The 13410-nt window shown below is 46.3% G+C and overlaps 2 pseudogenes; one reads left to right on the top strand and one right to left on the bottom strand.

Moving 5' to 3' along the window:
• Nucleotides 1–1054: 1054 nt before the first annotated feature.
• LOC100344101 (pre-mRNA-splicing factor SPF27-like) lies at nt 1055–2122 on the top strand (annotated as a pseudogene).
• Nucleotides 2123–8259: 6137 nt separating this feature from the next.
• Nucleotides 8260–9425, bottom strand: LOC108178689 (transcriptional repressor protein YY1 pseudogene; annotated as a pseudogene).
• Nucleotides 9426–13410: the final 3985 nt, after the last annotated feature.

The following is a 13410-nucleotide window of genomic DNA, read 5'->3' as shown; positions in this document are numbered from 1 at the left end:
GCAAACACAGGGGTGGAATTAATAAAATCACATCCAATTAAAAAATGTGTACATTAATAAATTCTACATAATAATTCAGGAAGAAATAATTAACCCATGCAAACTCTTGCACCCACCAAAAACTCTCAACTCTTGTATGAGGACAGTACTATCCTTATAACAAAAAGAGACAGACATAACAACATAAGAAAATTACTGAGTATTCCTGCAAAAGTCTTCAACAAAATATTACCAAATCTATTCAGGCAGCATTTGAAAGGATAATGTTCAATGACCAAGTAGGACTAATGGCAAGAGTTCAAGGTTTGTTCAACATATTAATATCAATCAAAGCAATACATTATATAGGGGCTGACACTGTGGCACAGTGGTTAAGCCTCTACCTGCAATGATGACATCCCATATAAGAGTGCTAGTTCAAGTTCTGGCTGCTCTGCTTCCAATCCAGCTCCCTACTAGTGTGTCTGCGAAAGCAACTGGAGATGGCCCAGGTACTTGGACACCTGTCATGGGAGACCCAGATAGAGTTCCTGGCTCCTGGCTTCAGCCTGGCCCAGCTCCAGCCATTGTGGCCATTTGAGAACTGAGCCAGAAGATGGATTACTTCTTTCTTTCTGTCTCTCCCTCTCTGTGTGTCACTCTGCCTTTCAAATAAATAAAAGAAATCTTTAAAAAATACACTATATTGACAGAATAAAGAAAAATCCACATGATTATCTCTATGGAGCAAGTGAAAAAAAATTCAATTCCTTTTCATGAAAAAAAAACTAAAAATAGAATGAAAACTCCCTCAGATATAGTGAAAAATATCTATGAACAACCCACAGCTAACTCTTTATTTAATGGTGAAAGACCAAGAGCTTTTCTCCTAAGATCAGGAACAACACAAAGATGTCCACGCTTCCAACTGCTATTCAATATTGTAGCAGAGATTCAAGCCAGGGGAACTAGAAAAAAAGACCAAATAAAAAGTAGCCACACACACACACACACACACACACACACAGAAACAGTAAAACTATCTCTATTCGTACGTGAACCCAAGTGCCCCAGCATGGCGGGCACTGGTTTGGTGGCCGGAGAGGTTGCGGTGGACATGCTACCATATTTCAATCAAGGTTATGGAAGTACCTGGTGTGCAGGAAACAGTTGCAGCCCTGGTGGAGGAGGAAACTCACTGATACCGACCCACTAAAAACTACCTGAGCTACTGGACAGTCCCGGATTCTTCTGCTTTTTAAAGTGACAATGAGAAATTAATTTGAAAGACTGGCTGCCAGACAACCAATTGAACTGCTCAGTATGAAATGATATGAGCTCTGTCGCTCCCCGTCTTTGTGGAGGAACGACACAGGACCCTGCGCTGTTCTTTTGTCTGCTCAGCCCTCCCCGGGTTTGCTGCTGGTTCTTCCCGGGTTGGCTACTGACCCTTCCACCTCCGTGGAAGGGTGGTTCCCCCTGCCACTTTCCCCACTTCCGCGGGGGAGTGGCACACCGCCGGCCGGCCCGCTCTCTCGGGGGCTGCTCAGGTGTTCCTTCAGATAGATGTTCCTGGTGCATGTTGTCTCTCTCCTCCTGTATAGTCCTCTTCCACCAATCCCAACTCTGCTACCCACACGCCGAGTACGCTGCTCTCCTCCAATCAGGAGCAGCTCCTGCAGCTTGTCAAGTTGGTGAGAGGCAGCTGGGTAGAAGCTGTTTACTCCTCTCCCAGCGCCATATTGTGGGAGAGCAGATGCATAGAATAAGTCTTAATTCCAGTAACAGTCTAGTCCGAGTTGCTCCCCACAAGCTTCCAACCCCATCTTCGGGTCAGAAAAACATTACTGCGTGGCAAGAATGTGCAAACAATTCTATGGCCCAGTTAGAGCACCAAGCAGTTCTTATTTAGAATCTGGAACTGATGTGACAGCATGGATGTAATGCCTGGAAAGTGTATAATGAAAATCTAGTTCATATGATGGACCATGCACAGAAAGAGCTTCAGAAGTTAAGTTGGGTATCCCTGTTCAGTGAGAATTGTGAGACCGAACGGACTACTGTGCAACTAAAAAACGAAATCTATCAAAGTAAACAGCAACATGGAGAGGCAAACAAAGAAAGCACTCGGCAAGACTACTGAGAAGATTAATTTGGGGGGGTAGAAAGGAAGAAAAGTTGGGCTTTCATAAACTGCCAGGCATCGGAGCTTTCTTTGAAGAGAGTTGTCTCTGAAGGACAACAACTTGTCACAGAAAGTATTGATGGTTGTTAAATTTTCAGAACACGTAAAATGGGTGAAGTGTTTTGTCCTGTTTGTATTTTTTAACAAAATAAAAGTTTTCAACATGGTTGTTAAAAAAAACAGCTATCTGTATTCACAGATGACATGGCTTTCTATATATGTGTGTGTACACACACATACACACACACTTAACATTGTTGGAATCAACACGCAAGTTTTGGTAGGTTGCAGGATACAAGGTCACTATACCAAAATTAGTTGTATTTTTATCCATGCAATGAGTGATCTGAAATGCATTTAAGAAAACAATTCTGTTTAGAATGATATCAAAAATTCCTCAGTGTAAATTTAACAAAAGAAGTGCAAAGCTTCTACACAGAAAACTAGAAAGCACTGCTGAAAAAATTGAAAGAAGATGTTAATAGATGGAAAGGCATCCCATGTTCAAAACTAGAAACCTTAATATTGAGATACCAATACACCCAAATTAATCTACAGATTCCATCTAATTCCTAGCAAAGTTTTGGCTTTTTTGCACATGCTTGCCCTTAAACTCATATGGGAATATAAGAAAAGAGTCAGAACAGTCTTGATTGAAAAGAAAGCTGGACTCTCTGCTATGGCCTGGGAAAGCAGTGGGAGATGGCCCAAGTCCTTGGGACTCTGCACCCACGTGGGAGACCTGGAAGAAGCTCAGGGCTCCTGGCTTCAGATCAGCGCAGCTCTGGCCATTACAGCCAATTGGGGAGTGAAACAGTGGATGGAAGACCTCTTTCTCTCTCTCCCTGCCTCTCCTTTCTCTGTGTAACTCCGACTTTCAAATAAATAAATAAATAAATCTTTAAAAAAAGAAAGCTGGAAAGCTCACACTTCCTAATTTCAAAACTAACCTGAAAATTACAATAATCATGGCATCAATAAGATAGACTTGTGACTTCAGAAAGAAGCCACTGCATTTATGTTCAATTGATTTTTGACAAGAGTGGTAAGACTATTCAGCAGGGGAAAGAACAGTGTTTTCAATAAATGATTCTGAAATAAATAGGTACGTATGTACAAAAGAATAAGGTTGGACCCCTACCTCACAACATACACATGAATGAACTCTAAATGGATCATAGACTTAACTACAAGAATGAAAATTACAAAATTCTTAGAATATCTAAGATTCAACCTTCATGATCTTGGTTTAGGCAAATCCTTCTTAGCTATGACACCAAAATCACAATGGTTTGGCTTCAAAGTGCCTCATAAAGAAAGTGAAAGAATCAACCACAGAATGGGAGAAGATTTTTGCAAGGAACTTTTAATAAGGGACTTGTATCTAGAATATATAAAGAACTCTTACAAATTGATCATAGAAAGACAAATTACTCAATTTTTTTAAATTATTCAATTTAAAAATCAGGAAAAGATTCACGAATGGTGAATGAAAGACACTCAACATTGTTAGTCGTGATGGAAATGCAAATCAAAATCACAATGATATGCCACTTCACACCCACTTGGATAGCTCTCATAAAAAAGATAATTACAAATGCTGTCAAGGATGTGGGGGAATTTGAATCTTCATACATTACTGGAAGGAATGTAAAATGTGCAGCCACTATGGGAATGGCTGATTTCTCAAATGGTTTAACGTAGAGTTTCCATAGAACCCAGCAATTCTATTCCTAGATGCATACACATAAGAAATGAAAACATATGTCCACAAAAGTTGGCACACAAATTTTCACACAGTATTATCTGTAATAGCCTAAAGTGGAAATAGCCAAAAAGTCACAATAACTGATGAATGGATTCAGAAAGTGTGAAATATTCACACAATGAAATATAATTTTGCAATCAACAGAAGTGAAGTACTATCACATGGTATAACGCAGCGAAAACATGAAAACATTATAACATTATGCTAAGTGAAAGAAACGCAATACAAGTAACACATTAGTATGTGATTACTTGTATAAGAAATTTCTAGAATAAGCACATCCATACAGACAGAACCAGACTGGTGGTGTCCAAGAGCTAGGGGTGGGGGTTACAAAAAAATCTCCTTAACCAGATTTTCATGAGAAGTCTTCCTCCAGGCCTTCTTCTCAACTAGGACTAGGCCTTGACCTTGAGCCTTGTCCTTAGGCCTGCAGAGTAATCCAGTTTTAGTGAGAATCCAGCTAAATCAGCTCAATGAGAACCCTTCACCCTCCATATCTGATCACTTTCCTCATCCTCCATGACTCCCAGGTGATAGATGATCACCTTGAGCTGCCTTTAGCAAATACCCTGTTCGTTTAACAAGCATCCCGCTTACCCTGATGTCTTCTCTTAGTAATTTTCTATCCACTCACCCTTCTGAAACCTGTCTTTTGGCTGTAAATCCCCACTTTTCCTTGTTATATTAGGATTTGAGCCAACTTCTATACTGAAGTCTCTTCTCTTCTATTGCAATCGTTCCTCACTAAAATCTGGTTTTAGTGCTTTTACTATCATCCAGCTCTTGTTTGCTTTAACAGGGGGTGGAGTGAGAATGGGAAGCGACTGATAATGGATATGGGGTTTCTTTTGGGGGCGATGAAAATGTTCTACGATTCATTATGGTGATGGTTGCAAACTCTGTATACACACTGAAAACTGTTGGACTGTGTGCTGTAAACAGGGGAATTGTATAGTGTGTGAATTGTATCTCAACAAAGATGTGACGGGGGAAATAGGCCATGCCTGGATTTGAGCCCAGATCTGGGTGACTCCAAAACTCAAATGCCTCAGAAGTCTACTCTGCTGTTCCAGGAGGCATTTGATAAATAACTACTGGATTTCGGGCTACTCAGCAGACAGAAGCATTTCATGATTGAGTAGGCCACCTTACAAGGGCTTTGCACACCCATGGACTCAAGCAGCAATCACCACATCCCAGAGTCGTTGAAAGCTTCTAGAAGCAGGTCTGTATTCCCAGGGGTCCCACAATCAGCTTCTAACCATCAGGGGAAGCCAGGACTGCTGAGTTGACATCTGTAAGCCTGGGGGACTAGCGCTCTCCCTTGGCTTCCCCAGCCTCTCTCAGGACCAGATGCAGGCCAGATCCTATGCTCCCTAGATGCTGGCAGAGTTCCAAGACTAGCTCAGCACAGCCCTAGATGTGACTGCAGTCTGAAGGATCTTGGATATCATACCAGCACCACCCTCCAGCAAGATGGAAGCCAGCACCTCCACTTGTGTCACCACTGCAGCATGGTGGCCTTCTGAGGCTTATTCAGCGTGGTTTGTCAGAGCATCACACAAGATGTTTGTATCAGAGATACAAGGCCAAGGGAAAGAAACAAAAAGCTGTGGGGCTCAGTATGGTGCATTAGGTTAACCTGCAGCCCATATAAGTTGCTGGTTCACAGCTGCTCCACTTCTGATCCAGCTCCCTGCTAATGCACCTGGGAAGGCACAGGAAAATGATCCAAGCCCTTGGGCCCCTGACACCCATATATATGGGAGACCTGGATGGAGCTCTGGGCTCCTTGCCTTGGCCTGGCCCATCCCTGGCCATTGTGGCCTTTTAGGGGAGTGAACCAGCAGATGGAAAACCTCTCTGTGTCTGTCTCTCCTCTCCTTGTCCCTCTGCCTCTCAAATAAATAAATAAATAAATCTCTCTTTTTTTCAAAAAAAAAAAAAAAAAAAGAAAAGAAAGACAGCTAGCTATACCTGGGCAACCAGAAGGATGCTACAGATATCCCCAAGTCTGAAGTTCCCACAGGGACAGAGGCCCTACAGAGAACTCTGATTGCTTTCCCTGAAGTCATTCTGCCATACTTGCCACAACATCTCTGCAAAAATGGCCCTTCCCCTCGCCAACAGAAGACTCCCTCCCCTTTGTCCTTGGGCCCCTGTTTTTAATAATAACAGCTACTATTTCTTCCATGCTTATCACATGTCACGACTATATTACATTCTTACACCTATGCCCATATTTAATCCTCACAACACTACCAAACATACATGCCCCCAATTTGTAAATGAGAAATCGGAGAGACATGGGGTGGATAAGTACGTTGCTCAGGTTTGCACAGCTTGGGAAGTGGTACAGTGGCCCTGGGAGTTCTCAGCGTGCCCTCCAAGCCACTTTTGTAAGTGTCTTCCTTTCTAAATGGTGGCCCCAAATAGGAAGGAGCTCACCCAGCTCCAATCTGAAGCTTAACAAGACATGAGGCAACTTCAGGGATCCTATCTCTACAAGAAAGATCACTGACCTGCCAACCTCCCCATAGCCATTTTTTTTAGAATTGCTATTTTATTGTTGTCCTTTCTGTATTACATGGATGTACACATCCGGTGTTAAAAGGTACAATGCCAGGCCGGCACCGCAGCTCAATAGGCTGATCCTCCGCCTACAGCACCGGCACACCGGGTTCTAGTCCCGGTCGGGGTGCCGGATTCTGTCCCGGTTGCCCCTCTTCCAGGCTAGCTCTCTGCTGTGGCCAGGGAGTGCAGTGGAGGATGGCCCAAGTGCTTGGGCCCTGCACCCCATGGGAGACCAGGAGAAGCATCTGGCTCCTGCCATCGGATCAGCGCAGTGAGCCAACCGCAGTGCGCGGGCCGCAGCGGCCTTTGGGGGGTGAACCAACGGAAATGAAGACCTTTCTCTCTGTCTCTCTCTCTCTTACTGTCCACTCTGCCTGTCAAAAAATTTAAAAAAAAAAAAGAGTGCAATGCCTTCTACAACTGAACACTACTTTCTATAACTGAACAAGCAAAGAAATTACACTGAACATTAGCATCTGGCAGTATCTTTGAGGGAAAAAAGTGACGAACATGGGTTTAAATTGATTAACACTGGGCCAGCACTGTGGCATAGCCGGTAAAGCTGCCACCTGCAGTGCTGGCATCCCATACGGGCACCGGTTTGAGTTCCGGCTGCTTCCAATCCAGCTCTCTGTTATGGCCTGGGACAGCAGTAGGAGATAGCCCAAATACTTGGGCCCCTGTACCCACTAAGGAGACTCTGAAGAAACTCCTGGCCCCTGGATTCAGATAAGCCCAGCTCCGGCCTTTGTGGCCATTTGGGGAGTGAACCAGCAGATGGAGGATCTCTCTCTCTCTCTCTCTCTCTGTCTCCACCTGTTTCTATTTTTCTGTGACTCTGCTTTTCAAATGAATAAGTAAATATTTTTAAAAATTGATTAACGGCCGGCACTGTGGCTCACTAGGCTAATCCTCTGCCTGCGGTGCTGGCATCCCGGGTTCTAGTCCTGGTTGGGGTGCCGGGTTCTGTCCTGGTTGCCCCTCTTCCAGGCCAGCTCTCTGCTGTGGCCCGGGAGGGCAGTGGAGGATGGCCCAAGTGCTTGGGCCCTGCACCTGCATGGAAGACCAGGAGGAAGCACCTGGCTCCTGGCTTCGGATCACCGCAGCGCGCCGGCCTCAGCGCGCCAGCCGTAGTGGCCATTTGGGGGGTGAACCAACAGAAAAGGAATACCTTTCTCTCTGTCTCTCTCTCTCTCTCATTGTCTAACTCTGCCTGTCAAAAAATTGATTAACAATTAATTAACTATTAAATGACATCTAAAATTTGATTCAATATAGCTATATGATACAATTATACAAAATATGCAAACATCAAAGAAGACAACCAAAATTAACATAGCAAACAAAACCTATACAACTTTTTTACAGGAAAATACTTTTGAAGGATGCATGTAACTGCCCATGCTTTAAGAAAAACTACTGCAAGCAAAATCACACTACTCCAGAAAAATCACACATAGCATTACTAAGCATATCCCCAAAAAGTGTGCAATATGCATAGTTGGAAAATACAAAATTTTAAAAATTATAAACAACATGTGAGCTTCATACTTATAAAAATGTGGAAAAAAAAGTCCCACTTATAGCACTGTTGTATGAAGAATTGTCTTTTGATGAAAAGTTCATGAGTTGTCCTCTTGTTGGGACCACACTTAACAAAAACCCTATTTTTTGAAACAAGATTACACAGCTAGAGGGAGCATCTTAGCCATAGATCATTGTTTTAAAGCTTTTCTGTATTTTTACTACTTTATTCAAATATGTCCCTTAGGTGTGTAGGATTCAGTATACACTCCTGGAAGATACTGCCCAAGACCGATGGGGTCTTCTCTCGTCTTCTCACTTGGTTGCTTTCGGCCTTGGCAAGTGCTAAGATGTGAGATTTCAGGTTAGTTGAGTGAACAAACTGCTTATTACAACCATTGAAGCAGCACACACAGGGCCTGTCGCCAGTGTGGACGCTCAGGTGTGTGCGCAAACTGAAGTCCAGCGAAAAGCGTTTCCCACAGCCTGCGCATGCGTGCTGCCAGGGCTTCTCTCCGGTATGAACCAGTTGGTGTCGTTTTAGCTTTGAGGCTCTCCCCGAAAGCTTTGCCACATTCTGCAGACAGTTATCCCTGAACATCTTTGTGCAGCCTTTATGAGGGCAAGCTATTGTTCTCAAAGCATCGTCTTCTTTAAGTTTTCTTGACTTCACTCTAGCAAATCCTGCCACTTGTTTAGGATCCGAAGGATTCCTCCGGGAGGAAGTTTCTTTCCTGTGATGTACTCTGAATAATCAGGAGACAGGTTCTCTCTAATGATCTGTTCTTCAACCACTGTCTCATGATTTCTATCTTTTTTTTTTTCATCTGAGAACCATATGGTGACCAAGAACTCGCCCTCCAGTTTCTTGATCTGCACCTGCATCTGCTTGCATTTCTTGTTGCCTGGGTCTGCACTGCCGCTGCCTCCTCGCTTACCGGCTGTTGCCACGGAGACCGGTATCTATTTGATGTAGTCATCGTCACCACTTGCCGGCACAGGCACCAGGATGAGGATCTGGTCCTCTGTGAAGCCAATCTGGCATGCAGCTGGCCTGAGTGATCAATGCCCACCACCTCCTTGCGCGTCTGTACTAGGATCAGCTCCTGGAGGTAGTGCACCTGGGTCAGGTCGTGAGAGGCAAGTGGCTGCAGCATGATCAAGGACGTGTGCTAGTGCTGGTAATGGTAGCGATGGTGGTGGTGGTGGCAGTGTTGGCCGGCGTGTGCCACAGCCATACTTTTTGTGGTCATCGTCCTCCTCCTCACCCACTACCATACTCTTGATGGTCTCCACCAAGATGGTCCCCCTCCGTGATGTCGTGCAGCTCCACAACTCGGCCAGAATCTTGAAGTCATCAGTGGGGATGTAGAGAGTGTCGCCCGAGGCCATGGATCAGGGTTCCTCGCTGCTGGCAGGCTGGCCCCCATAATAACCTCTGGACTTGGAGCAGTCCATTCCATAGCATGGATCTTCTTTTTTTAAAAGATTTATTTATTTATTTGGAAGTCAGAGTTACACAGAGAGAGGAGAGGCGGAGGGGGGGGGGTGTCTTCCATCCAATGGTTCACTCCCCAATTGGCTGCAATGGCCAGAGCTGCATAGATACTCTTATTTTTTTTTAAGATTTATTTATTTATTTGAAAGTCAGAGTTACACAGAGGGAGAAGGAGAGGCAGAGAGAGAAAGAGAGAGAGAGAGAGAGAGAGAGAGGTCTTCCATCTGATGGTTCACTCCTCAGATGGCTGCAACAGTCAGAGCTGCGCCGATCCAAAGCCAGGAGCCAGGAGCTTCTTCCAGGTCTCCCACGTGGGTGCAGAGGCCCAAGGACTTGGGCCATTTCCACTACTTTCCCAGGCCATAGCAGAGAGCTGGATCGGAAGTGGAGCAGCTGGGACTAGAACCAGCACCCATATGGGATGCCGGCACTTCAAGCCCCAGTGCCAGCCCAGCATGGATCTTCTGACCCACCCATTGGCCCATGCCACAAGCCCAGAGCCTCATCCAGCCAAAGGCATGCCAACCCACTGATTTTCACTTTCCTCATAGCCCATGAAAGGGCACTCTGATTACTTCATTGACTGAGGTACTACCGAACACAGGTGGCAAGCCGCCAGGGCAGTGTGTCCCAAAGGTTTTAGCCCATGGCAAACCAGTCTGGCCAGGCAACCCTACAGAAACCCTGCTTTTTCATCCCCCTCCCTCTCCGTGCTCACAGGGGAGAACTGCAGGCCCACTAGAACTCATTTTAGGCTCTGCCTTACTCTGTTATATCCACAAGAAACAGCCAATTTCCTTATTTTCATTAAATGAACCTGAATCTGGTTTCTATTCTCACCGCCCTGCCGTGGACTCTTGGGACGTGCTGTCTCAGTTATTAGCAAGTCTTCTCTCCCACGGCGGGATTAGGCAAATCCTGGGGTCGGTCATCCATGAGGCAAACATTTTGTTGCAGCCCCTCCTCTCCCCAGTCATTGGCCCATCCAGGTTGTTGAGCACCGGCCTCTGTTCCAATTGGCCATTGTCTCATTCTGCCTGGTTGACCCTCAGGTCATTCAATATTTGGACCACCACCCCTGGGCTCAGGGGCAGGCGGAATGCCAACTTCCTTACTTTGGTCCCTAGGTCCTCCTGAGCCTGCTTCCTGCCAGTCTTCTCAGCCTCCTCATCAACCACACCCTGTCTTGCTCTTTCCATCCCAGCAGCACCAAACTGCACAGGCGCCTGCCTGCAGCATGAGCTGTCATCCTCCAGGCCTTTATTCCTACTGTTTCCTCAATCTGGATGCCGCCCAGACCCATGTATCCTCTCCTCCCAGAAGTCCTCTCCAACTATGTCGGTCTGCATGGGGTGATCCTTTGTTGTTTTCCCACACTTCTCTTGGCTCCCTCCTTCCATAGCACTGATTGCAATGCATTGTGCTTGTTTGTTTCCACTGTGTGCCTCTCTCATAGGCCTGGGAGCAACCAGAGTGTAGGGACTACATCTGATTGGTCTCTGTACCTTGTTTAGAGCCTGGCACAGGCAGATTTTGATAACTAGATTTGTGAGCAATTGAACGGAAAGAATGATGGAATAGGGCAGAGTTGAAGTCTGGAGAAGTTGAGGAGGAATCCGTGGTAATATCCTGTAAGTGGAGTTGTCTAAATCCGCTGCAGGAGTGTTTTTCTCCCCTGCACCCTTCCTGGGCCCCCTCAATGTATCAGGCTGGAATAAAAGGAAGTCTTTTGTGATGCAACCCAAGAGGAGGTAAAGCAATAGGAGATTCTTTTAGCAGCATTGTGCACTGGGGCCATGCTAACAGGCAGTCACTGTTGTCAGTGTGAAAAGCCCCATTGTCTTGTAAGGGCTTGACCCTAAAGCTGGACCAGCGCAGGTGCTTCTCTTCATCTCCCTTTCACCTGCCAGGGTTAAAGCCCTCTCTAGCTCCATCCAGAGGCCAGCAAACAGGACTAAGTAGTATAACTGGCAGCCCATGCCTAATGCCAGGGAGGAAAGAAAATAGACTCGAGGGGGCAGAGAACTTAGGAGGCCAAGGAGCTTGGGTGAGGAAAAGAGAATAGAGGGAGTCTCAGAGGAGTGGCTTCTGGGAGACATCAAGAGAGGACAACTGGGGCCGGCGCTGTGGCGTGGCAGGTAAAGCCACCACCTGCAGCACCGGCAGCTGGTTCGAGTCCTGGCTGCTCCACTTCTGATCCAGCTCCCTGCTAATATGCGTGAGAAAAAAGATGGTCCAAGTCTTTGAGCACCTGCACCCATGTGGGAGGCCTGGAAGAAGCTCCTGGCTCCTGGCTTTGGATCAGCTCAGCTCCGGCCGTTGTGGCCATCTGAGGAGTGAACCAGCAGATGGAAGACCTCTCTGTCTTTCTCCCTCTCTCTGCCTCTCTGTAATTCTACCTTTCAAATGAATAAATAATCTTTTAAAAAATATATGTATATATATAGAGAGAGAAGCCAACTCTGTGGGTGGCCAAAGACCTGTTCTTCACTGTAGCTTCTGTGCACGTGTGATTAGGCACTAATACACTAATAGGGTTTTCAAGACTTTCCTTTCAGCCTCCACTGTAGCACAGCGGATTAAAGCCCTGGCCTGAAGCACCGGCATCCCACATGGGCGCCGGTTCTAGTCCCGGCTGCTCCTCTTCGATCCAGGTCTTTGCTGTCACCAGGGAAAGCAGTGGAAGATGGCCTAAGTCCTTGGGCTCCTGCACCCACGTGGGAGAACTGGGAGAAGCTCCTGGCTCCTGGCTTCGGATCCGTGCAGCTCCCGCCTTTGCGGCCATTTGGGGAGTGAACCAGCCAATGGAAGACCTGTCTCTCTGTCTCTACCTCTCTCTGTAACTCTTTCAAATAAATAAATCTTTAAAAAAAAAAGGCTTTCCTTTCCCCAGTGAAAGACTACACTAGCCCACTCCTCTGCCACTGAAGAACATTCTAAGAGGGTTTGGCGGGGGAGGGGTCTGGGGGTCAAGGGATGGCATCCATCCAGGATTGTTCAAGTGCGATACAGAGTCCAAGTGCACCCAAAACAAACCACCCTGCAGAACTGAGTGCGCTTGGGCTCCTGTGGCCCCTAAATTGTTAGAAGAATGAGCCTGGGGCTGGAGACAAAGTAGATGCAGCACAGGCCGTTACTGGTGCTGTAGGATCCCTCCCAGCAGGAGAGGGATATGACAGGGACAGCAATACGTTCATCATGGAAGTCCCTGGAGGGCGGTCATGTCTGGGAGCCAGGACTCTATTTGCACTGAAACCTCTCTAGGCTGGTTGAAGCCTAAGATTTCCCACAGGAAATCAGACACAGGTACAGAAATTTTTAGAGGCAATCGGTTTGTTTATGGAGAGATGAGGCCGTCTCTGTTCCCCGAGGGATATGGTAGAATTGGCTGGAAGAACTAAGTAGATATTGGAGCCTGAAGAAGCTGATAGAACAAGGGACACAACCCGTGTTGAATGCTACCAGGTACCCAAACCCCTAGGGTTGTCTGTGCTGGTCGGGGATCCGTATGTTGTAGGGGAGAGATGGCAGCAAGCCACATCCAGAGAAAAAGAGTTTGACGAGTGTTTCAGACATGCTTCAGAGTGTGCAGCTAAGAACAGCCTTGCAGATCACAAGAGGGAAGCATGCTAGGGAGCTTGCAGGGTTCTGCGAGAAGGCCGTGCTCGGGTGAAGACACAGCAGCCTTGTGCCGCGGCTGCTGGTTGATTGTAGTTGCTATGGCTGGTAGTTGTACTTTACCTGCAGTTTTTTTTTTTATTTAATGAGCATAAATTTCCAAAGTACAGCTTATGGACCACAATAGCCTCCTCCCCCCCGTATCTTCCCTCCCACCCACAACGCTCCCCTCTCCCACTCCCTCTCCCCTTCCCCTTCACA

Source organism: Oryctolagus cuniculus, chromosome X (genome assembly GCF_051225735.1).
Source record: "Oryctolagus cuniculus isolate XC-2025 breed Fujian yellow rabbit chromosome X, ASM5122573v1, whole genome shotgun sequence".
Taxonomy (NCBI): domain Eukaryota; kingdom Metazoa; phylum Chordata; class Mammalia; order Lagomorpha; family Leporidae; genus Oryctolagus; species Oryctolagus cuniculus.
Note: the sequence above shows the minus strand (reverse complement) of the source record. Positions and strands in the feature narration are given on the sequence as shown.